Source organism: Ursus maritimus, unplaced genomic scaffold, assembly GCF_017311325.1.
Source record: "Ursus maritimus isolate PB19 unplaced genomic scaffold, ASM1731132v1 scaffold_8, whole genome shotgun sequence".
NCBI lineage: Eukaryota > Metazoa > Chordata > Mammalia > Carnivora > Ursidae > Ursus > Ursus maritimus.
In genome coordinates, this window is record NW_024426996.1 from 49,386,608 (window position 1) to 49,413,178 (window position 26,571).

Here is a 26,571-nt window from a genome sequence, read left to right on the forward strand (position 1 = left end):
TGTAAATAGTGAGCGTCTATTGACTTCACCCGCCCAGCATCCCTTTCCTCCTTTCAATAAATCACCCAGATTTTCCCTGGGCAGTTAGTCACCCTTCCTTTGTTTTCAGCCTGTCTGGTCGGAGGAGGTGACCTCACTGCCTCTGTTATGGGCATGTGACAGAAGCTTGGCTCGTCAGGGTCACAAGGATCGGTTTATGGAGGACCCAGTATTTTCACTGACCACGTTGCAAAGGGGTTTTTCCTTTTTGTAGGTTTGTTAAGCTGGAGCTGCTCTTTCCCCGCTTTGCCACCACTGAAGGAAAGCCTTTCTGAGAATAAAGTTAACACAGAAGAGGTCAGAGCAGGGAGATACAGGAAGTGAGATGGGGGGAGGGGAAGGGCGCGCACGCACACACACCCACACACCCACCCACCCACCCATACACCCATACAAAACTTATGACCCCAGATGCAGCCCCATCTAGAGCCAACAACTCTGGTTTCACTTTCCTGGCAGGTTAGGGAGTTAGTTTGAAATAGATATCCATCACTTAGATCCAAACAGGTCCTGCTTGGGAATGCCTTCTAGGTGTGAGGTCTTAGCGGGAGGTGATTGGCACCCCCTGTCTTCAGGGGCTCACAGTGGAGGGGTTGGGCCAGATTGGTATTCTGACACACAGTGTGAAAAATGTATCACTAGAGGTAAAAGCTAAGTTCTGTGGGAGTAGAGGTGCAATTATGAATTCTGCTGAGTGTTGGAGAGACTGGCAGAGAGCTAGTATTTAACAAAGGGAGAAGTAGAATTTAGTCTTCAGGAACATTAAAGAAAAATACATTTAATTCAGTTACTTGCTTTTTGAGTCTAAAAGAAAGAGAGGCTTTCCAGAGCTTCTAGTTAAAGTAAATAGCAGATAAGGAAGATAATTTCAGAGCTTCACTAGTAGTAAAATCCTGGTGTTTACAGTAAACACAATTGTTTTGGGAGCAGCCAAATGAAAGGGTTATCAGAAAGCTGTCCAGAGTTTATTTTAACACCGCAGGGTAACAGCTGCTCTTCTCACTAAAACCTCAGTTGGCTTTCTGTTCAAGCAGAATTCCAAGCACATCATGAATTTTAAAGATTTATTTCTTCTTAATGTTAGACTTTATTCTTATTTTATTTTTTATAATTGACACTGTTTGCTTTTTTATATTTTATTTTTATTGGTTGATTGAGACAGAGAAAGAGAGAGAGAGTGTGTGTGCATGGGGCTAGGGGGTGGGCAGGGAGGACCAGAGAGAGGGAGAGACAGAGAATCTTAAGCGGACTCCACGCCCAGCGTGGAGCCTGACACAGGGCTCAATCTCATGACCCTGAGATGATGACCTGAGCCAAATCAAGAGTTGGATACTTAACCAACTGAGCCACCTAGGCACCCCTGTTTGCTTTTCAAATTAACAGATTTTATTTTGGGGGGTTAGTTTTAGGTTACAGAAAAATTAAGCAGAAAGTATAGAGAGTTCCTACATATCCCTACTGCCATTCTGAGTTTTCCCTATTAACATCTTGCGTTAGTTTCCCTATTAACATCTTGTGTTACAAATTGTAACATTTGTTACAATTGATGAGCCAATACTGATACATTATTATTAACTGAAATCCATAGTCTACTTAGGGTTCACTTTTTGTGTTGTATCTTATGTGGGCTTTGACAAATATATGATGGTATGTGTGTACTATATCATAGAGTCACGCAGAATAGTTTCAGTGTCCTAAAAACCCCGTGTTCTGACTATTCATCCATCCTCCCCTCCCTCTGAATTCTGGCAACTACTGATCTTTTTCCCTGTCTCCGTAGTTTTACCTTGTCCAGAATGTCATATATTTGAAATCACACGTTATGTAGCCTTTTCAAAGATTGGCTTTTTTCACTTAGAAATAGGCATTGAAGATTCCTTTGTGTTTTTTTTGTGGCTTGTTAGCTCATTTCTTTTTAGTGTTGAATAAACTATTGTCTGGATGTACCACAATTCATTTAACCATTTGCCTGTTGAAGGATATCTTGGGTGCTCCTAAGGTTTGGCAGTTGTGAATAAAGCTGCTACATTCATGTACAGGTTTTTGTGTGGACATAAATTTTTGGTTCCTTTGAGGAAATACCAAGGAGCATGATTGCTGGATCGTATGGGAAATATTTAGTTTTGTAAGAAATTGCCAAACTGTCTTCCAAAGTGCCTGTACTAATTAATTTTTGTGAAAGCTGTTAAGGTCTTTGTCTAGATTGATAGTTTTTATGTGAAATTACAGTTATTCTAGCACCATTTGTTTAAAAGACTATCCTTTCTTTATTGAAGGGCATTGGCTCCTTTGTCAAAGACCAGTTGACTGTACTTGTGTGGGTCTGTTTCTGGGCTCTCTGTTTTGTTCCATTGATCTATTTGTTTATTCTTTCAACAGTACCACATTGTCTTAATTACTATAGCTTATAGTAAATCTTCAGTTCAGAGAGTGTTAGTCCTCTGACTTTGTTCTTCTCCCTCAGTATCGTATTGGGTATTCTGGACTTTTTGCTTCTCCTTGTAAATTTTAAATCAGCGTATCAATATCCACAAAATAATTTGCCAGGATTTTGATTGAGATTGTGTTGAATCTGTTGGTCAAGTTGAGAAGAACTGATATCTTGACGATATTGAGTCTTCCTATCCACGTATGTGGAATCACTCCATTTATTTAGAACTTCTTGGTTTCTTTCATCAGAGTTTTATAGTTTTCCTTATATGGATCTGGTACGTATTTTATTTTCATGCTAGAATAAACAGTATTGTATTTTTAATTTCAAATACCAATTATTTATTGCTGGTGTGTAAGAAAGTGTGAGTGACTTTTGTATATTAACTTTGAATTCTGTGAACTTGCTGTAATTGCTTATTAGATCCAGGAGTATTTTTATTGATTCTTTGGGATTTTCTGCATAGATAATCATGTCATCTGTGAACACAAAGACAGTTTTCTGTTTCTTCCTTCTCGATCTGTATGCCTTTTATTTTCTTGTGTTACCTCACTAGCTAGGACTTCTGGTATGATGTTGAGTGGTAGTGGTGAGAAGTATCGTGCCTTGTTCTTGATCTTCATGAGAAGGCATCTAGTTTCTCACCATCTAAGTATAATATTAGCTATAGGTTTTTCATAGATGTTCTTTATCAAGTTGAGCAAGTTTCCCCCCCAATCCTAGTTTGCTGAGAGTTTTTATCATGAACGGGGATTGGATGTTTATTAGATGCTTTTTCTACATCTATTGATATGATCATATGATTTTTTTTCTTTTTTAGCTTATTGATATGATGGGTTATATTAATTGCTTTTTGAATGTTGAGCCAGCCTTTTGATGGGGATAGTGTTCAATCTCTAGATCAATTTGAGTAGTATCGCCATTTTACCAATATTAAGAGTTCTGATCCAGGGTGCCTGGGTGGCTCAGTGGGTTAGGTGCTCACCTCTTGATTTCGGCTCAGGTCAGGATTTCAAGGTTGTGAGATTGAGGCCTGCGTCCAGCTCCGTGCTGGGTGTGGAGCCTGCTTAAGATTCTCTCTCTGCCCCTCCCCCCACTGCTTGTGCGTCTGCACTCTCTCTTCAAAAAAAAAAAAAAACTGGAAAAAAAAGCATTCTGATTTATTAACATGGGATATGTTTCCATGGATTTAGATCTTTTTTTTTTTTAAGATTATTTATTTTAGAGAGAGTGAGCAAGAGAGAACAGGGGGAGGTGCAGAGGGAGAGGGAAAGAGAGAATCCTAAGCAGACTCCCCATGAAGGAGGGAGCCTGATGCAGGGCTCCAAACCACGACCCCAAGATCATGACCTGAGCTGAAACCAAGAGTCAGATGCTCAACCGACTGACTCACCCAGGTGTCCCTAGATCTTTTTAAATTTCTTCAACAGTATTTTGTTGTTTTTAGGGAACATTCCTTGCACTTTGCTATTAAATTTATTCCTAAGTATTTTTTCTTTTTGATACTTTCATAAATGGAATTATTTTTAAAATTTCATATTCAGAGTATTCATGACCAGTATATAGAAATACAATTGATTTTTATATATTGATCTTGTTTCCTTAAACCTTGAACTTGTTTATCAGTATTGATAGTTTTTTATTGTGTTGTGACTTCTTTAGGATTTTCTATATACCAGATTATGTTATCTGCAAATAGAGATAGTTTCATTTCTTGTTCAATCTGGATGTTATTACCATTATTTTTTACAGTGATTTGAAAACTTGGCTGTGATATGAGAAATACAAAGTAACATGCTTTGGAGTTACTAATGAAATCATCCTGTTATGTAGCTTTTGAAAAGAACAAAAGATGATAATTCTGAAATTTATCTCCTTATTATCGAGTTTATGCAATCGGTGAGCTTCTTAGCCACTCCTATATCTTTTTTAGGGAAATACCTATTCAAATTCTTTGTGTATTTTCATATAGAGTTATTTGTCTTTAAGTCCCTTTTCAGATACATAATTTGCACATATATTCTCCCAGTCTGTGGTTTCTCTTTTCATTTTCCTGATGCTGTCCTTGAAGCTCAAAAGGTTTTATTCAAATTCCAGTTAGTTAACATACAGTGTGATATTAGTTTCAGGTGTACAATATAGTGACCCATCACTTCCATACAACACCCAGTGCTCATCACAAGTGCCCTCCTTAATCCCCATCACCTGTTTAACCCATCCCTCACCTACCTCCCCTCTGGTAACAGTCTTTTTGTTCTCCATAGTTAAGAGTCTTTTTCTTGGTTTGCCTCTCCTTTTTTCCCTTTGCTCATTTTTTCCCTTAAATTCACATATTCATGAACTCACACGGTATTTGTCTTTCTCTGACTTATTTCACTTAGCATAATACACTGGCTCCATCCATGTCATTGCAAATGGCAAGGTCTCATTTTTATGGCTGAGGAATATTCCATCATCTCTATATATCACATCTTCCTTGTCCATTCATCAGTCGATGGACTCTTGGGCTATTTCCGTAATTTGGCTAGTGTAGATAATGCTGCTATAGACATCAGGGTGCATGTATGTCTTTGAATTAGTATTTTTGTATCTTTGGGTAAATACCTAGTAGTGTAAGTGCTGGATCATTAGGTAGCTCTGTTTTTAACTTTTTGAGGAACCTCCATGCTGTTTTCCATAGTGGCTGCACCACTTTGCATTCCTACCAGTAGTGCAAGAGGCTTCCCCTTTCTCCACACCCTCATCAACACCGGTGGTTTCTTGTGTTGTTGAATTTAGCCATTCTGACTGGTGTGAGGTGATATCTCATTGTAGTTTTGATTTGTATTTCCCTGATGATCAGTGATGTTGAGCATCTTTTATGTGTCTGTTGGCCATCTGCATGTCTTCTGCCCACTCTTTAATTAGATTATTAATTTTTGGGGTGGTGAGTTTTAAAAGTTTTTAATTGTAACAAAGTTCAGTTATTCAGTCTTGTCTTCTAAAGTTCATGATTTTGATGTTTCTAAGTATTCTCTGCCTAACTAAAGGTCACTGAGACTTTTTCCTGTGTTTCTCTCTAGAACTTTTGTTGTCTTAGTCCTTACGCTTAGGGCTTTGGTCTCTTTGGGGTTAAGTTTTGGGTATGGTGTGAGGTCAGGTATATGTTAATTTTTTTTCCTCCCAAGGATATCCAATTGTCTCAAAACTATGTGCTGAAAAGACTGTCTTTTACCTGTTGGTGTATGTTAGTACAATTGTAGAAAATCATTTGACCATAAATGTAAGAGTTTATCTCAGAACCCTCAGTTCTATTTCGCTGATTATTTATGCCTGTCCTTATGCTTGTTCCATATTATACTTAGGTTTGCAATGCAGTTTTTCTGTGAAAAAGTTTTGTTCAAGAAATAAGGTTAAGTCACAATATGTCTCTATTTATTTTTACTATCATATCTTTGTTACTTTTCCTCTCCATTCCTATTTGAGTCACTCTCTTAAAAGTACCAGTCTCTGGTTATTTTTCTTTGGGATAAATGTGGAAATCTGAAATGGTAGAAGAGAATGCAAACCAATTTAGATGGATTTTCTAGATTACAGTATGCATTACTTTAAATAAAAAAATGCTTTGCTTTTCATAAAGATGGTAAGCATTCTAATGCCCATTATCCATTCAAATAAAACAGATTAAAATTTTCCATTACTTCTGTCTTAATCATTACCAATAACTACTGACTGAAGGATTTGCAAGTTTGGTATATTATCTCAAGAATTTCAAGAATTTTCATTAATGATGATATGAATTGGGCTTTTTTTTTTTACATAAAATGATAAATTTCACAAAACTATTATTTTATTAAGTGGAAAATCTATGAATTACAATGTTTTGGGTTTTAGAAACATAGTATGGTTTTATGTATCATAAAAACTGAACATTTTTCATAATAACATTAAAATGCCACCTGTATTTTTTTATATTTACCCGTGCTCTTTTTGTCTTCTGTTAGTATAGTTCTCAATAAGCAACTGTGCAGCCATTAAAATAATTGGATTGGAAATATGAAGACTGCAAATTTTTCTTTCTTTCTTAATTACAACTCTGTAAAAATTGTGAATAGGTGTGATTTAGAAGGGGAAAAAAATGTCAGTGCTTTCTTTGGTGACATTTGGATTCTAGTTGGCCATTTTCTTTTATTTTGTTTTGTCATTAAGTTATAATTTTGTTCGGGGAATGACTAATTTTTAATATGAAAAAACAAAATTTTGGTCTTGCTGGAATTCAGAGACATTTCCTTTCTCTGACATACCGCTGAAAGCTGACTTCTGCCACTGGGCTATAATTGAGTATTAAAATCAAAATTAGATCTAGAACATGTTTTTTGCAGTTCCATTAGTAGGTCAAGCCATGCTTCCCAGTTTCCGGAGGGCTCAGTTCAGGATGCCTTCTCTGCTTCTACCTGGGTAGACCACCTTGATGGGAGCAGACATGTGTGTTACCTGGCCCTTGGCTTTCTTTGGCTGTCCTTTGGCTGATAATGTCACTGCATAAAAAAGCATCCATAAAGCAACGTGGAATTATTCTTTTTATTGCTCTAAATTTTTTTTTTTTTGGAGGATTTTTACTTATTTATTTGACAGTGAGAGACACAGCAAAAGAGGGAACACAAGCAGGGGGAGTGGGAGAGAGAGAAGCAGGCTTCATCATGACCTGAGCCAAAGGCAGACGCTGTAACAACTGAGCCACCCAGGCGTCCCTTTATTGCTCATTTAAAAGAAAAAGGCAAGGGCACCTGGGTGGCTCAGTTGGTTAAGTGTCGGACTCTTGATTTTGGCTCAGGTCATGATCTCAGGGTCGTGGGATGGAGCCCGGCATCACGCTCTGTGCTTAGCGTGGAGTCTGCTTGTCTCTCCCCCTCTTCTCCTCTCCCTGCTCTCTCTCTCTCTCAAATAAATAAATAAAATCTTTATAAAAACATAAAAGAAAAAGCTGTAGGTAATCTTTCACTTGTAACTCCAGGACTCAGGAAGTGGGTATCGTGGATCTTTTAACCCTGCCATTCCTTAAAATCTTTTCTTTCTCTTTGATGCCTTTTAAAAATCTTTAGGACCTATTTGCAGAATGATGGATGGACCCTATGAGGCATATAGTTTGTAATATGTTCTTGGAAAATATGGTCTTGGTCTTGTTTTTCTTAGGGAGCTGAAACAAAGTATGGCTGGGTGATAGGAACTTCTTAACTGCCGCTGGCTTTGTAGAGAGTCTTGTGCTGACCGATGTTTGGGGTTTGGAGTGATTGAACCACCGAAGTTTGAGTTGTGGTACGGTGACATCTGTGAAGGCTCCAGCCTATTTATTATCATTTGGTTGCAGATGAAGCAGAATCAGATCAACCCAGTCACATTCAGTGAACCAGTACAAGAACGAAGAGAGTATCCAGAATCTGCTTTCATTTGGAGAAACCACATTTTTGTGTAGATGTGTAGTGGAGATGTTTATGATAAATGTTAGTAGAGTTTGGCATATTACATCTGTTGATTTTTTGCTTGTCTTTATAGTTTTTATGTGAAATAATCGTGAATTATTAGGTTTCCTTAAAAAGCCTTCAAAGATACCATACTCGAGTGACTTATAATCAATTGTTATTTATTTTAATGTAATTACTAATATAAGAACAAGCAGTCGTTTCTCAGTCCTATATTGACCTGTAATGAATAAAACATTTAATTTGATTATACTGTCTGAATACGATCTATATTCACGACATGATAACTGTTCATAGCTTCTGAAATTTCCAAATTGATTATTATCTGCTCAAATAAGAATTGATCTTCCACTTCATTCATAAACAAAAATAGTCTACTGGATGTTTTTATATAGACAGTATCCAAGCCAGTAATTTATTTAATAAACGAGTATCAACATCAGTCTAGCTAGCATTAGGAAATTGCTCTGTGTAATTTGCTAGTGTGCCCTTTTTAAGATTTGAAGAAAATGGATTTTCCTGCAATCATCATACAGCTGAGGCCCTTTGAGGACAGATTTTAGAATCTTAGTAACTAGTCTGTGTTTGGTTTCATAGGGGTGATTCTTTTGAAGATCTAAGTTTGCAGACGGTTTGTTAATGCTGTGGTTCATTTCTGGTGTCTGGTTAAAGAATGACAGTACCTAGGAAAGTAAGAAGATACTAGCGATTTTTACCGAAGACTCACCTGAGAAATAAAAAGTGAAGAGTTCCAACCATGACGTTGGACCCTCAGTGGATCTAAAACTGGATCAGAAATGACTGTTGCTCTGAGCGGGCATGAAGTTATGAGTAATAAGAAATGCTGAATTAATTTTACTTAGTTCAGAACAATTCAGTTACATTCCAAGTGAACGTGTTAAAGTGCCCTACGTGGAAGGTTACTTTGATAGTTGCTGGAGGGAATAAAATGAAATATCCTGGGGGAAAGACAGCCAGAATAGAAGCCCTTTTGGGAGAGCTAACATTGTTTTGAATGTGTCCAGTATGCTAAGTACTTAAGCACTTTCTCAGCTTTCCATGGGGTGGGGTGGGAGACTTCGTTTGATCCTCAAAACAGTCCTATAACAGAGAAGCAGTATTACTCTGTTTTATAGACAAGAACCTTAGGATCAGTGAGATCAAATGGTCTTATCAAAGCCTCACATCTCCTAATTTAAATTTGGATATGAATTTTTTTCTCGAGCTCCATTGTATACATGTATAAATGAAAGCACTGCCTATAAAGGGATTGACCTATGGAAAACTCTCTTTATATATATCTCTTTCTTTATGTATCTTTCATTATTTTTATAATTAGATAATAAAGTCCCAGAGAACTAGATGAAGAGAATGCTTTGGAATTTCCAAGGAGAGAGTGGTTGATATGGATGTAGATTAATTTGGAGAAATAAAATTTTGTTATTTTTGATAAATTAGGAGGTAGGAAGTTGTCAGTGGATGGGTGTTTTCAAGGCTTTTTACCTGAGGAAAAGATCGAATCAGTCTCTCAGAGGCAGAAATAAAAACGCAGGGTATGTTTGGGAAGTCCTCGGTTTTATAACCAAGGGATGTGGCCCACCGACACATTCGATCAACTCGCGGTGAGTTACCTGGAGGGATCTGGTTGTGAGGGGAATCAGACACTCCCAGGCAGAGAGAAGGCAGTAATTAGGTAAGCAGTGGACATTCCTCACTATCCCGGCATCCCTACTCTGCACTCATTGTTTGAGAACTTCAGGCTTCTTTGTGCTGTATCATGGGAGCTCCCTAGAATTTGACAATGGTGAAGGACCAGCAAAATGTTCAACTTGATGATGGTTTGAGACTCCAGTCTGTCTGTTGCTTTCTTGGTATTTTCAACTGCTAGTATTCATAGTTAAGTACTGCTGTGGTCTAAATGAATGTGTCCCCCCACTCCCTCGCCCGCCCTCCCCCATGCCCCAATTCATACGTCGAAATCCTGACTTCCCAAGATGATGGTATGAAGAGGTGTTGACCTTGGGAGGTACTTAGGTCATAAGGGTAGAGCCCTTGTGAATGGAATTAATGCCTTACAAAAGAGGTTCCATAGAGATCCCTAGCCCTTTCCACCACATGAAGACGCAGTGAGAAGGCCAGCTATGACCCAGAAAGAGGGCCCTCACCGAAAGACAACCGTGCTGACTCTGTATTCTGGGACTTCCCAGGCTCCAGGACTGTGAGAAATACATTTCTGTTATTTATAAGCCATCCAGTCTGTGGTACTCTGTTATAGCAGCCCAAAGGGACTAAGACAAGTACCTGTGAGATGTTAATCCCTACCCTGAGCCCCTTTCTTTTCCTGAGGTTGTGTCTTAGACAAAGAATAAAGAAAGAAGTAAAAGGTCAGCCACAGAACCTTTACAAAGCTGTGATCCCCAACCTTCATCTTTGCTGTAAGATGTTTCTGGTTTGGTTCACGTAATCTCTGTTGTCTAGAAGAACTTGGCTTAGTCTGCGGTGGGTTGGTTGTCTGACCTGTGACATAGTTTGAGACAAAGCAGGTCAGTTTTGATGCCCGTAACCATGCAGAAAAGGGACTAGTGCTTGAGATTAAATTATCTTCTAAAATAGATACCAGCGGAGAGCAATTTGGCAATATATTTCAAAATTTAAAATCGCCAGCGATTTCATAAATAGGCTCACTTAAAATTATGCCAAGATATTTGTACAAGTTACAATATAGCATGTTTATAGAATGAAGTATGTGTGCTGATTTGAAATTATCTTATATATAAAATATACTATATAATATAATAATATATACATACACATACTTATATATATATGTTCACGTATCTATATAAAATGAAAAAACGTTTTGCAGAATCATATGAATACCATTCTCTTTTGTCTGATTTTTTTTTTAAAGATATATATGCTGGTATATATACTTTTTCTCTAAAAGATATGAATGTTAATACACTGGAAAATTTTTCTTTTTCTTTCTTTTCTATACTTGAGTTTTCTAACCATGTTCATTTATTCATTTTCCTTCCTTTTAAAAAAATCAGGAGCTAACTGGGTAGTATGATCATGAACCATTTTCCTTCATTATATTTGCATGTAATTTATAAAACCCTACTAAGTGTTTTTAAAAGCACAGTACATTTTTCTCTAATATTCATTTATCAGCCTTTCTTGTCCTCTTTGCATGTAGAGGAGTGGGGTGATCTTTGTGGAGAAAAGTGGTAAAGTATGTGCTAAGCTAGCAAACGTTCCCTTGAAAGCTTATTAGTTAAAACATTGAGTTGAGCAAGAGAAAGGAAAAAGATATTTACCAAATGTGATTTGAAGGACAAAGAATCCCATCTTGCTGGAGTGCATTTGAAAGTGTACCTTTATGCTCAGTTTGTTTGCTTTAAATATGGGCTTTGGGCTGAACTGTATTTGCTTTTCAGACCACAAGGCTGGAGGTGGTCATGAAAGTCTCTCCAGTCTGATTGCTAATCAGGAAAGCTGTTTGCTAAGAAAGGAGCGCCTTCTTGGAGTAGAAGTAATGACTGATGGCACAGATAAAGCCAGTGTGCCTTTTAAATATCTTTGGACTTCTGTGTCTAGATTTGCTTTTCTCTTAATTAAAACCCCTAGACACGGGCCATAGGTCAAAGGAGATGACTCCTTTAAACTCTTCCAATAATAATTACTGCTTAAGTTGTGTTTTTTAAAAATTTTATTTATTTATTTGAGAGAAAGCAAGAGTGCAAGAGCAGGGGGGGAGGGGCAGAGGGAGAAGGAGAAGCAGGCTCCCCGCTGACCAGCTGACCAGGGCTTGATCCCAGGGCCCTGAGATCCTGATCTGAGCTAAAGGCAGATGCTTAACTGACTGAGCCACCCAGGCTCCCCACTTACTGCTTAAGTTTTCAACTCTTGATGGGCTTATCTGAAAATGGTTTGATTTGTTTCTGTATGGTGTGATTTACCTCCTTTGGTTCCAGTTTGCTGAAATTTAATAATAATTAGGAAGATGACAAATATTTTTTATCTTTATATTTTTTAATTTTTTAAAAAGATTTTATTTATTTATTTGAGAGAGAGACAGAGAGAGAGCATGAGAGCATGAGAGCTGGGGGGGGAAGGGCAGAGGGAGAGGGAGAAGCAGACTCCCCGCTAAGCTGGGAGCCTGACATGGGGCTTGATCCCAGAACCCTGGGATCATGACCTGAGCTAAAAGCAGATGCTTAACCGACTGAGCCACGCAGGTGTCACCCTCCTTTTTTTTTTTTTTTTTTTTTTTTTTTTTTTTTTTTTAAGAATGTAGGCAGTGGTTCTCTGGAGAATAAGCCTATGGTAATACCCCTTATCTATATATATTTCAATCTCTAATACCTGATGTTTTATTTTAAAAAATCAGCAAAGCCATGTATTTTTTATAGATTCAGAAGAATTTTAGTAACTTCTTTTTTCCTAAAATGGTTTGATGAATAGCTCATCAGAATCAGTAATATTTATTTTTGCCTTGTCTTCCTTTCTTTTTGTATATTTTATGTACTGATATCTGTCCCTCTTATGCCAAGTCATGTCAGGAAATATAAGTTCCATGTTTTAAAGTACTTGAACCATAGTTATAGGAATTGTAATCTATTAGGGAGATTAAGGAGACAGTTTCCAAAATACATATATATGTCTACATTTGTATTTGTATGTGTGTTTGTATGCAATTTATTATGTTTATAATATAGAAAAGTCTGAAAAAATACCAATGACACTGGATATCATGATAGAGAAAAACTGATATTAGCTTCAATAAATACTTAGTTCCCACAAGAACCTGATAATTTAAAGACTCACGGTAACCAGTGTCTAATATAAGGATTACAAACTCAAATACCTAACAGGACCTGACAGAAAAGTAAGCAAGTGAACTGGAGTATAAAGGGGGGGAAGGGCATAGTTACCACTTCGCTATTCAAGAAGGAGGGTCCAGTGTTGCCTGATGTTCCACTGTTTCAAGAGAAGGCAGGAATGTGGATTTTTATGTGACTGTTCCTAGTTTTTAAGTGTTGAAAATACATCTATGATAATTAAAACCAATTGTTTCATTCTTTGCTGTGATGTTCTTTTCAGCAAGTATTATAATTGCTTTCTATACAGTAGGTGGCTTGGGGCTGGAAAGTGTACGGGATGGCTCTTGCTTTCTAGGGACACATGGTCTAGCTGGGCCAGTATGATGTGGAACAGTTGGTACAGGTGGTAAAGGCCACAGGAACCCCAAAGGGGTAGAAGTCAGTATGAGCTCGACTGTCTTGGGAAGACTTCTTAAAGGAGGTGGCATTTGCAGTGAACCTTGAAGGGTCTGAGTCTTAAGACTTTGGGCAATGGAGAGCCGAGGTGGAACGATGGGAGGGTGTATGTGGTCTTGGGTAGGCGTAGTCACAAAAGGAGGAGGGCTTCGGAGCAGGTCTGTGCTCTGGGGAGAGACCCATGGGGAGTAAGTGATGCGATGATGGGAAAGTGTTCTAAACACCAGTCCTGCTGTGGTCTGTAGGATAAAGAGAGAGAGACAGAAGGGGGAGCATTGAGGACAGGGAGGGCAAATTCCAAACTTTCCCAGCCATCTAGGAATGAGGAGAGGGTCTGGGCTGGGACTTAGTTATCAATGAAAAGGAAGAAATGGAGACATGTTTTCCAGTCCATCAGAAAACCTTCTTGACTTGGCCTTCAGAACATATCCATTGTTGCCACCTTGACCCAAGCCACCATTCTGTCTTGTCTGAATTATTCCAGGGACCTCCTGGCTGCTTTCCTTCATTCTATCCTTCCTTGCCTCTCTATACTCCGTTCTCAATAGAGTGATCCCATTAACACTCATGTCATGGCGTGGTCCTCCTCTGCTCAAAACTTGCGGTGACTTCCCTGTCCTTACAGTAAAAGATGAAGTCCTTATAATTGGAAGGATCCCTGTGATGCCCCCTCCTTTCCTCTCTGACCTCATCTGCTCAGATCCTTCCCCCAGCGAAGTCCATTCCAGCCACTCTAGCCTTTGAATGCACTGGGCTTATTTCTGCCTCAGGGCCTTTACATCTGCTGTTTCTTCTGCCTGTATAAGCTCTTCTCCAGATATTCACATGGCAAACTTCCTCTCTTATTTAGATCTTTGCTCAAATGTAACCCTCTCAGTGAAACCTACTCTACCTACCCTGATTGATGCATTGACAATTACAAATGTTTTTGCCCTCCTCTCCAAATCCCTCCTATCCTTCTTTATTTTTTTCCTATAGAACTTATTCCTTTCTAACACACTATAGACTTTACTTATGTTTTAGGTAATTATCTCTCTCTCCTCACTGTAATATAAATTTCAAGAGGAATTTATGTAAATAGAATTTTATAAATACAAATTCCAAAAGGCAGGGATCTTTTTGTTTGTTTGTTTGTGGTCACTGATACATCCTCATCATCTAGAATAGTTCCTGGAGGAGAGTGGGTGCCTGATAAGTATTTGTTGCACAAATCAGTAAGTGGTTTTCAAAAGGCACATGATACCTACTCTGTGTCAGTCACTGAGAATTAAAAAAAAAAAAAACAAAAGACACAGCCCTGCCCTCAGAGTGCATGGTCTGGTGGGCAAACAGCTAGGAAAACAGTGTGTGTTGGCTGAATACAGTATGTCTGAAGTTCAGTGCAAACACAAAGGTGACTAGACCACTGTTTCTGCATTATAGGTTCCATCTTCTAGAGAGGATGTAGTATGTTGAGATGAAAAATGACCAGGATTGTGGTGGAGGGAATGGAGAGCCCAGAAGAGACTGGGGAGGGAATCCAGGCATGGGGTTAGCAGGATTTGGTGAATGACAGGGAGCGCAGGGGAGGAAGGGGGGGGTCCTCTGATTCATGGCTGGGGCTTGTGGGTAGATGGTGATGATGTCCTGTCTTAGGAGAGGCAGATGGAGGAGACAGGGCTAGAAATAGCCATCAGAGACCCCAGGAGGGATGTGAAGGAGAACGAAAATATAAAATTACTCGTACGTTTTGTCTTCGGGTAGCAAAAAGGCTGGAGGTACGAGTGCCCCAGTCAGAGGAGTTGGGAGGGAAAATATGTTTGTAGGACAGTAGAGGAAGTGATGTATACATCTTATCAGAATGTCAGTTCCTTGAGGCCAGGGATTTTTTTCTGTCTGTCTGTTTGTTTATTTGTTTACTTATTTATTTAGGGTTAGTATCTTTATTTCTGAGTTTGAGGAATATGTGATTTATATAAGCACTTTTTTTTTTAAGCCAATTAAGTCGAGCTCTTTTTACAGAGTAATTTTGGCAATACCATCCAGAGGTAGAAAAAGATCACACATCCAGAACATACATATACAGACATACATAAACATACAGACAGATGCAAACAGAAATCTTATACTCAGCAGTTTATAAAAGAACAGTTGTATCCAAATTGTGTTTTAGGCAGATGGAATGTTAGGGTCAACCCGCTCAGCTAAAACTCTTTTTTTCCTTTTTTAAAAAAATTAGTTTCAGAGGTAGAATTTAGTGATTCATCAGTTGCATTTAACACCCAGTGCTCATTACATCAAGTGCCCTCCTTAATGCCCATTACCCAATGATCCCTTCCCCCCACCCACCTCCCCTCCAGCAACCCTCAGTTGGTTTCCTAGCGTTCAACATCTCTTATGGTTTGCCTCCCTCTCAATTTTCATCTTATTTTATTTTTCCTTCCCTTCCCATATGTTCATCTGTTTCATTTCTTAAATTCCACATATAAGTGAAATCATATGGTATTTGTCTTTCTCTGACTGACTTATTTCGCTTAGGATAATACCCTCTAGTTCCATCCACGTCATTGCAAATGGCAAGATCTCATTCTTTCTGATGGCTGAGTAGTATTCCATTGTGTGTGTGTATATATATATATATATATATATATACACACCACACCTTGACCCATTCATCTGTCGATGGACATCTGGACTCTTTCCATATTTTGGCTATTGTGGACATTGCTGGTATAAACATCAGAGTGCATGTGTCCCTCCAAATCACTATGTTTGTATTTTTTGGATAAATACCTACTACTGCAGTTGTGGGGTCTATTTTTAACTTCTTGAGGAACCTCCATACTGTTTTCCAGAGTGGCTGCACGAGGTTGCATTGCCACCAACAGTGTAAGAGGGCTCCCCTTTCTCTGCATCCTCACCAACATCTGTTAATTTTAGCCATTCTGTGTTACTTTTAGCCATTCTGATTGCTGTGAGGTGGTATGGATTTTGTTTATTTAATTATCTGTCTCCAGCACCTAGAATGCTGTCTGTTATATAATACAATCCCAGTAAATGTTTATGGAATTAATGAGTAACATAGTCATACTTGAAGGACAAAAGTAGGTTATAAGGTCATAAATTGTAAGAAGGCTTAAATCGAGATTAAAATCATATAAATTATATTGTTTTGGGTATTTCTTTTAAAAAGGGCTTTGGTGATCCTTTAGATATAGGACTTTACAATATTACATGTAGCTGATGATACTCCTGACCATGCATCTGGTTTGAGTAGAAGTCGTGATCTCAGTGTTAGTTTTTAAACCCATTTTGATATCAGGAACAGGCCGTACAGATTAACACAGCAATAGGTAATCCTTCATGCAGAGACGTGAATGCCTATGTGAAAAGGCACACGTGAAATGAGTGAAAATGTTTTTTTTTTTACACTTGCTTTTCATTATGATGAATATGAAGTGAATGTCCTGGTTTTTCCGTGTTTGGATCTCTGTTGCAGTGCAAAGTGCTTATAAAATGTTTACTGGCAGCTGGTGCTTAGAAATCCTTTGGATATGCCCCTACCCCCGCTTTATGATTGGACTTGGTATGTAATGAAGTATTTCATAAAGGTATTAAAAATGATACATTGCTCTTTTTCGATCATCAGAATCAGAATGGTGTTGGGACATTGTCGAATGTAATACTCTTTCATGAAGAAAGGTAGTTATTTTTCAAAAAAAGTGAGAATTACCTGTCTATTAAGTCTAGCCTCTGGCACTGGTAAGAACAAACAGAAATAGAGCTTTGCCATGGCCATTATTCTGGCAGAGTCAAGGGATGAATTGTGTCCTCTTAAAATTCTCATGTTGAAGTTCTAACCCTCAGGACCTTAGAATGTGACTCTGTATTTGGAGATAGGATCTTTAAAGAGGCAGTGAAGTTAAAATGAGGTCATTTCGGTGGACCTTACCCAATATGACTGGTGTCCTTAAAACAGCGGAAAGACTATGTGAAGACGCAGTGAGACGGCAACATCTATAAGGCAAGGAGAGAGAGAAAAACAACTTGCCAAACCTTGACATTGACAGCATCTTGGACTTAGACATCTCCATGTGTAAGCCCCACGGCCCGTGGGTGTTGGTTATGGTAGTCCTAGCAAACTGACGCAAGCGGAAGCCAAGGCTGTCCCAGGAGATCTCGTCTCTCACCTGGTGTCCGCATCCCCGTCTTCCTGGGTGTTTGGAAGAGCGTGATTTCGTGGCGCCCTGGGTATTCCCAAAAGAATGTCTGTCTGAATGCTCGGCGGCTTGCCAGGCAACGACAGTGGTGATTCCTTGGCATAGTAATTCATTCCTTGGCATAGTCATTCATTTTTGGCCATTTTTGTTTGAAACTGTGTACCTTGTCAGCATTTTCCTCTCCCTTAGAAACTGAATGAAGAGTGAGATGAAGTGAAGGTCCTTCTCTTACCACTTTCTGTGATGTGATGTACACCAGCTTTTACTGATGTGGAGAGGCCCCAGCCCAGCGGAACAGAGGCAGCCCCCTCGGAGACGGCATGACTCTATGCATGGCTGTCTGTCCTGGGGTTGGACCATGGATGTGAGATGCCTTGGTTTCCAGCCACGTCTGCTTTCTCAGGAAACTCTCCCTGGCAGCTTGGAATTTAACTGAAGCCCAGTTTCATCCCTGGTTTTCACCGTCAGTCCGAAGGCTGCTGTTACTTACAGTGGGAGCGGGCAAACAAAATTCTTCAAGGAGCAGAGCACGGGAGGTCTTTCAAAGAACTTTAGAATTTTTCACTTTACCTTTTGATAGATCTGTTTTCAAAAGGGGCAGGGCAAGTGGAGTCTGTAATTAATTAGGTGACAGTGAGTTTTGTTTGGTTTTGTTCCATGTCTCCTAGGCTTGGAGAAGATGAGGGGTGTAAATGTGGAGAACCTTCTTTTTGAATTCTTTCTTGATCAGGGACACCCGACATCAGGATGTTCAAAACATCCACACACCTGAAGTGAAGTGTTCCTGTTCTCTTCTGCGTATCTAGGGTCAAAGAGACATGTTTGATGTTAAAATTACACCTCTTTCCTACGTTTGGTTGACTCTTCTAAGAGATAGTATGAAGAATGCTTCTTCAAATTCCTTGTTTTCATATATTGCTATTATGTAAGAGAGATGAGACTGTCGTGATTATTGAGTGAAATTTAAAATCTGCTGCAAGTCATGAAATAACATGTTTTTACCTATTTTATCTCTTTAAAAAATTCTATTTAAAAAATTTTTTTTCACTTCAAAAATTTTTAATTGTGCTTATGTGTCTGTTTCCTTTTTTCCTTTTTAAGTTTTTATTTTAATTCCAGTGAGTTAGCATACGTTGTTATATTAGTTTCAGATGTTGAAATAACATATTTTAGCCATGCTATGTTCTGGCCTGGCGTTTTCAGCAAATCTGTGGCTCGTGGGGACAGATGACCCTAGATCCTAGCAGCACCTGCAACCCAAATAGTTCTCATTCCAGGGCCCACAAAACGGGGTGTGTTTGAAAGTATTTGAAAGCAAAGCGTAAGCAACATGTTGTATACTTAATCATGAAACATTATGTGGAGTCTGCGTTGTCCTAAAGCCTGGGAAACCACCCTCTTCTTTTTATGCTAAGATTTTGTGACAGTTCCCCTTCCTGTAAAGGAAGAAGCTGGATGAGATTTCTTCATGAGGATGGAAAATGAAGATACTTAGCTGAGGAAAAAATGCTAACATAGCTTGTGCTTCCAGATGAGCCAAATCTGGGTAGGAAAACAGTCATCGAAGAGGGAATTAGCAAAGTTTACTCACCCAAAACACTTTATCCAGCTTATTATTCTTTAACAAATGTGAGTGTTCCATGCTTAATTAATTCTAGAAAATCCAACAGATTCATGGACCAGAATGTATTTTATCTGTAGAAAAAAGCCACCCTTAGGAATGATTTAAATCAGGGGTTAGCAAACCACAGCTCAGAGGCCAAATCTGGCCTCCTGCCTGTTTTTCTGTGGCTCATGAGCCTAGAATATTTTTCACATGTTTCAATGAAAAAAAAGTTAAAAAGATTTTTTGATACCTGAAAGTGATATAAAGTTCACCCCTCAGTGTCCATAGGAAGGGGTTATTAGAACACAGCCTGCTGGTTCGTGTATGTGTTGTGTCTGGCTGCCGGCATGCTGTGGTGGCAGAGCTGAGTAGGAGGGACACAGATTCCGTGGCCTGCAAAGTGTACGTTATTTACTGTCTGCTCCTTTATAGACAGTCTTTGCTGCCCTGGTTTAAACAGTCATTTAAATTTATTCATATATTTTTTTAATTGTTTACTGTGTATTCAATGGGTTTTGATGTGCAGTGTGGAAAGCCTTGCGGAAGATGGCAGGTTATTCCATAAACTCACCTTCTAGTTAACACAGAATGCCTTCCGTAGCATCTCCGAAAGACGGCACTGAACGTCTTAGTGCAGGCAGGAAGAAAGCAGGCTGGCAGTTTACAAAATTTTTTCCTGGCCAAATCACTCATGCAGTCAACATGTATTTGGTGAGCGCTGACTGTATGTCACCCGCTGTTCGAGGCAGTCAGCGTGAGCAGTAATCCTCACAGACAGGGCCCCTCTCTGGGACCGTGCGTTCTCATAGGAGGAGATGGACCATAAACAAATAAATATGTAATGTATCAGGGTAATAAGCCCAGTGAAGACGAATCAAGGGGAGAGAGAGAGAGCTGGAGGCAAGAGAGGGCTGCTTGAGAGGTGGTGACGGGCAAAACCCTCTGCGGCAGTTACAGGTGAGCAGGAATCAGTGACATGCAGCGACGTGAAGACCCAGGAGGTGGCATTCTAGGTGGAGGCAACTGCAAGGGCAGAGGCCCTCAGGTGGGAGCGGACCTGGCACGTTCCAGAAACAGTAAAGCTGTCCTTCGGGCAGGAGCAGAGCGAACAAAGAGTGGTGCAGAGGTGAAGCAAAACAAATATGGGGGTGGAGTGAGGGGTAGGTTACGAAGGGCGCTGCAGGGCAGGAGGAGGTCTTACAAATACTCAGTTCTAAGAGAGATGACAGGGGTTTGAGCAGAGACCTGACTTGATCCGACTTATGTTTTTAAAAGGATCACTTGAACAAGTGGGACCACATCAAACAAAAAAGCTTCTGTACAGCAAAGGAATCCATCCACAAAATGAAAAGTCAGCCTACTGAATGGGAGAAGATATTTGCAAATCACGTATCAGATAAAAAAGTTAATATCCAAAATATATAAAGAACTCCCATGACTCACTAGCCCAAACCAAACAATCCAATTAAAAAATGGGCAGAGGAACTGCGTAGATGTTTTCCCAAAGAGGACACACAGATGGCCAGTAGGTATGAAAAGATGCTCAACATCACTGGGCATCAGGGAAATGCAAATCAAACCACAGTGAGATATCACACCTGTTAGGATGGCTTTTATCAAAAAGCCAAGGGATAATAAACGCTGGCAAGAGAGTAACGAGAACTTCTGTGCACTGTTGGTGGGAATGTAGATTGGTACAGCCACTATGGACAACAGTATGGAGAAATAGAAATAGCACCATATGACCCAGCAACCCCACCTCTGCGTTTATATCTAAAGGAAAGCAGGATCTCGAAGAGATCCGTGCACTGCCACGTTGATTGTGGCATTATTCACGGTAGCCCAGACACGGAAACAACGTAAGTGTCTGTCGATGGATGAATGGATAAAGAAGATGTGGTCTCTGTATCTACAATGGGATATTAGTCAGCCATGAGAAGGAAGGAAATCTAGTCATTTGCAACAACATGGATGGCCCTTGAGGGCATGATACTAAGTGAAATTCGTCAGAGACATGGACTACATAGTGTCATCATGTGGAATCTGTTTTTGTTTTTTTTTTTTAAAGTCAGACTCAGAGTGAAAAAGTGGTTGCTGGGGGCAGGGAGTGAGGGAGATAGGGAGAGGTTGGTAAAAGGGTACCACCTTGCAGCCATAAGGTGGATAAGGCCTGAGGATCTAATGTAAAATGTGGGGACTGTAGTTGAGAATACTGTACTGTATAATTGACATTTGCTAAGAGAGGAGAGCTGAATGTTCTCACCAAAAGGCGGGGGGTAAATAAATCAATATGTGAGGTGATGGAATGTGGTGATTAACTAACGGGGGAATTGCGTCACAATGAATACTACACCCAATCAGCACGGTGTGCACTTTAGATATACCTCAGTAAGGCTGAACAAAGCGATCACTTAAGCTACAAGGATATTTCCTCTACTGTGTAGTTATTGCTTGTGATGCAATGTGGGGATTAAAAAAAAAAAGCCAAAAATACGTCAGTATAGCAGCCAAAACAATTAGCTATAAAGTAAAAGATCCTGAAATATCGTAGAGTGACTCTTCTTTGACGTAATCGATAAAAGTAGGTTCAGAACAGTAGTAATGACAGGGCACTGTCTTGTTAGGTGAGCATTCAAAGGTTTAGGTCTCCCTGTCAGTCTGGGTCCCATCTGGAAACAGGTGGCACATTCAAAGTGGGAACTTGGGCGGGGTCTGGGGGAAATACTAGGATAGTGTAGTGCCCTGGGGGTAGAAGCAGCCAAAGTCCTCCCACTCAGGGCCTGAGGGGGGAGGGAGGGAACAATTATAGGGAGAGAGTGAGCTCTGTGTAGGGGCCACCTGACAGGACCTGTGACCTGAAGGGACCCTGCAGGGAGGGGATCATTCTTCCTTCTGCTCTCCTGTGGGTGCCCACCCTCCTATGGGAACCTCTCCACTGGGCAAAGCCAGCCAGGAGCCAGAGGGCAAGGGAGCATGTTATTAAGTGGGTCAATGTCCTGGAGCAAAGAACAGAGTGGAAAACAAAGGAAGGAGTGGAATCTTGGGTTTTAGGAGACACATGAGATACTTTTTATGAGTGCCAGCTCTCTCTCGCTTGCCCCCCCACCAACCACCCCCAGACACACCACAGATGAGCACATGCAGACGTGTACACACACAGACACACACACACATACACACATATCCCTAAGTCGCCTCTGGTATTTTCTGATCACTTTTCTGGGAGGGCAGAGAAGCAATTCATTAACTGAAGTCTGAGGACATTTCTGACTATTTCTGTGGTGTTTGGGTGTGCAGCATATGCCATGGGATATACGGGGAAGGGTTTGGATAACTCTGTACATCCCATCTTTCATTCCTGATTAAAAAAAAAAAAAACTCAAAGCACATGTGATGGTAGAATTAAACTTTTTTTTTTTTTTTTAAGTCTCTTTTATAGTTGGACACAGAAGGAAAAATACCAAGGCAGAAATTTAAAACCTTGGTGAGCTATATTCAATTTTGGTTATTCTGGTTAAAAACAAACAAAGCAAGCATTGAATTTTAGCCTCTTTGATCCAGATGGTTTTAGTTTTCCACCCTTGGACATACTAAAACTTTGAAGACACAGAAGTACCATTCAGTAAACTGCTGCTTTCAGCAACTTCTGTGATGTCCTGGCGCTCTAGAAGCCTGGGTTTCCTTTCAGGCAGGAGCGCTTAACTCTGAATTAGTCACTCTCTGTGCGAGGTCAGGAGCTTTTCATTTCATACCAGGGGGCAGAGAAGATTTTTTTTTTTTTTAATGATTTAGTCTTTTGAAAATATTTGACCTTTCATTTGATTTAGGTTCTGAGAGTTAAAGGTTCTAATAAAATGGTCAATATGGCCAATACGTCCGTAGGAAGAAAAATATGCACAAGCCAATTTTAGGTGTTCTTTTCTTGAGCGTGGTTCTTGTGAGAGGAACTCGAGCTATATGCATGGTAAAATGAATTTTCCTCTCCCCCGTTTTCTGGAGTCTGGATGAAAACTGAGACCTGTGGCACATTCCTGAATGTTCTCGGCCCCAAGTTGGAGGCCTAGCTGAGGACTCATGGGGAAAACAAAACTCTATTTTCTGTTTGTGGTGATCGGCCCTGTTGTAAATCATAAATGTAATTTATTTTGCTTTAAGGTCAAGGGAAAAAAGTCATCTTGAGTTTCCTCATTAGTTTTCAAGAACCAGAACAGCATATGTTTTTCATGGCTTTTGCCCATGGATAAGCTGGGCAGCAGAGAATCATTCATGTGGTCATGGGCCACTGGACTGGGGGTGCCCCCGCTGTGTGAGGCATTGTGTTAACGTTTCGGAGTGGTAAGCGTGAGTGAGGCAGTGCCCTCGTCCTGAGTTGGTTTCTATCATTCTGCTGGAAGGTTGGATGCATGAGCAGATACGTGGCCTGCAGAGAAAGAGAGACTGCCCACTGGGTGAGGACAGTACTGTGGAACATTACAAGGCACGAGAGAGCGAGCACACAGCTGGTTGAGCCAGGCCCTGAAGGGTCCTGAGTGGAGCAGATCAGTGGTGGATTTGAAGGAGTTCTGACTTCAATTATAAGCTTCAGTTTTCCTCATCTATAAAATGGTACTATCTTTACCACCCGTATCACAGTACTTTTAGGAGGCTAAATTATAAAAAGCACCCCAAACAGTAAGATTCTCTTAATGCTATTACTTACTTTTGTGTTTCATATTCTCGGATGGTGTCCGCTAAATATTTACACGTCTGAGATGCTCTTCTGTAGTTTTCCAGGAGGGTGAGCGCACAAAGCGTTTCTGTTACCCATGGTGACTTACTAGGCTCGCTCTACTCAGGAAGGCCTTTCTGTGCGGGAGTCTAGCAGATCTCATAAATGCGGTGGGGAGAGGTCCCTGGACAGAGAAAGGCTGAGTTGCCGTCTTTAGGGGAAGAACCACACGTGGTATGGTTGAGTGTTGTAAATGTGAAAATGCCTCACATTTGAGGTTTGAGATGGCCATACAGAACTTGGGAATTAGGACTCCGATTTTTTTCTTTTTTTAAGAGAATAAGTATCAACGCTTTAAAAAAAATTTTTTTTTTAACTTCCTAGAGTCTTTTTGGGACTTGAAGAACTTTGAATTAACTTAGAGAAGTAGGAGATGTGGTAAATCCCTTCCTGGGAATGAATAAGACGTCGTGAATTAAGCTGGAGAACTTGGAACGTGAAGCATGTTAGGGTTGTATGAGGGGAGGGATATAAATGCATGAGATTGGGTTTAAAAAGCATATGCCACACATTTAGTCAGACGTTCTAGTTCCACGTCACTCCCCAAAGAGGCCCCATGCCTGGGCTCCAGCTCCAGCCCCTTTGCTGAAGAGGACCGGACCACCCTTTGGCAGTTTAGGAGCCAATCAAGAAAACCAACCTCATGGTCATTCTCTTTTCTCCTTTTTTAAAATGGACTTTATTTTTTAGAATACTTTTAAGTTTACATAAAAATGGAGAAGATAGTACCCGGTTCTGTACCCCATCACCCCGTTTCTCATTATTAACATCTTATGTTAATATGGTACATTTGTTACAATAAATCAACCAATAGCGATGAAACGGAAGTCCCTCGTGTGTTCAGATTTTCATAGTTTTTACCTGGATCAAAACCTGTCCTTTTTTACTCCCCGCCGTGTCCTATCACTGTTTCGGACAGTAGTGGCTTTCCACTAGTTTTGTCTGTTGAGCGAGTAAACAAATCAGTTGCTCTGCCTGCCCTTAAGTTGTTAGAGTGTGGCAGAGAAGGCTCCAGCTGCCTGCAAATGACATGCCCCTTAGTGTTTGAGAGTTTGGAAGCAGAGAGGGCTGCGTTTGGCGCTGCCAGTTACCAACCTTGCGACCTGGACAAGTCACCCAGCCGCTCAAAGCCCGTTTTCTCACCTGTGAGAAGAGGGTCTCACTGGGGTAGGAATAAAATGAGTAAATGAAAGAATGCTGTGAGCGTGCGTAGAGCAGGGCCTCACACATGGGGAGCTGTCGGTCAATGTCAGCTTCAAGTTTGACCACGTGGGATGGACTGTGCTAAGTGTGATGAAGGGTCAGAAAAAGATGATGCCTGAAGTTGCCTAGCGGCCTGGGAGGTGGGTGGGAACGTTTTCCTGGGGAAGGCAGCCTTTGAGATCAACCTGAAAGGATTAAGTCTGCTCTAACCAGAGGCACGTGACCAGTTAAAGACAAGGCCGGGTTGAGAGACTGTAATACACAAAGGTACAGAGGGGGAAGGCTTGAGAAAATGTCTTCTGGAGGAAAGAAAATTATTTACTGTAGATGAACCCTAGTATAAGGTGGTAGGACAATAATAGGACAAGGGAGATACAACTAAGATAAAACTGTAAGTATTTTTGACCAATATAAATTTATTTTTATTTTTCATTTTTTTAATTTGAATTCAATTGATTAACATATAATGTAGTACTGGTTTTTGAGGTAGAGGTCAGTGATTCATCAGTCTTATATAGTACCCAGTGGTCATTACGGACTGATATAAATTTAAACTTAAAAAGTTTTCAAATATAGAAAAAAGTAGAATGAATACCACAATGAACATCTGTAGAATCTCCTTCTAATTTTAATAATAGTAATTATTATTTTTAAAAGATTTTATGTATTTGAGAGAGAGAGAGAGTAACAGAGAGCGCACAGGTGGGGAGTAGAGGGAGAAGCAGGCTCCGAGCAGGGAGTCTGATGTGGGGCTCGATCCCAGGATGCTGGCATCATGACCTGAGCTGAAGGCAGATGCTTAGCCAACTGAACCACCCAGGTGCCCCTAATTTTTATAATTATTAACATTCTTCCCTATGTGCTCCATGTGTATAAATTTTCATAGGTTATCTTTTGCTGAACTGTTTAAAAATAGATTCTAGATATCATGACGTTTTACCCTGAAATACTTCAGCATGGATCTCGAAGAAATAAGGAAGCCACCTTACTGAATACCAATAAATAAATGTAAGTCCAAATTGATTCAGATTTCCCCTCATCAAGGTGATGACTTTGATGTTAGTTTTGAAATCTCAAGTGATCACGTTTTGAAATAACTCCATATCTGCCTTCTTGCCTTGAGCAGACCTGCAGCAGACCCACAGAATTCAGGAGAGATACAGTGACAGGTTGATTTCGGTTGAGCCCAGTGTCGAAGCTTCCCCGATGTGAAAAGACATCCGAATGGTTCTGCGTAGTAGTAGAAGTGAGTTTTGGTTCCATTGTCTCGATAAGCCTTTTGGACACTCAGTTCCAATCCCTATGGATGATTTCACAATGGGTTTCACAATATTTTTGGAAGGCAAAAAGTCCGTCAGGACTGTGGGTGGAATTGTGGTATGAATACCTGACGCTTGCGATGGGGAAGTCTTCCTGGGAAGTTGGAAGAGATTTGGAAAGCAGAGGGGGCTGGGGTGCTGGGCCTCCTTCTTTGGTTTTGGCCCACCCCGAGTCACAGACACCTATGGCTGGGCAAGTGTCTGAATTGTTGTAGGTCCCGGTGTGGGTGTGAAAATGTGCAGCCCCCCCCCCCCCCCCCCCCCC

At 40.2% G+C, this 26,571-nt stretch overlaps 1 protein-coding gene across 8 annotated transcripts in view; it reads left to right on the forward strand.

Moving 5' to 3' along the window:
• The window catches only part of APBB2 (amyloid beta precursor protein binding family B member 2), a 359,825-nt gene that overhangs the window by 70,338 nt on the left and 262,916 nt on the right, over positions 1–26,571 (forward strand). The gene's annotated exons all lie outside the window — the stretch shown is intronic.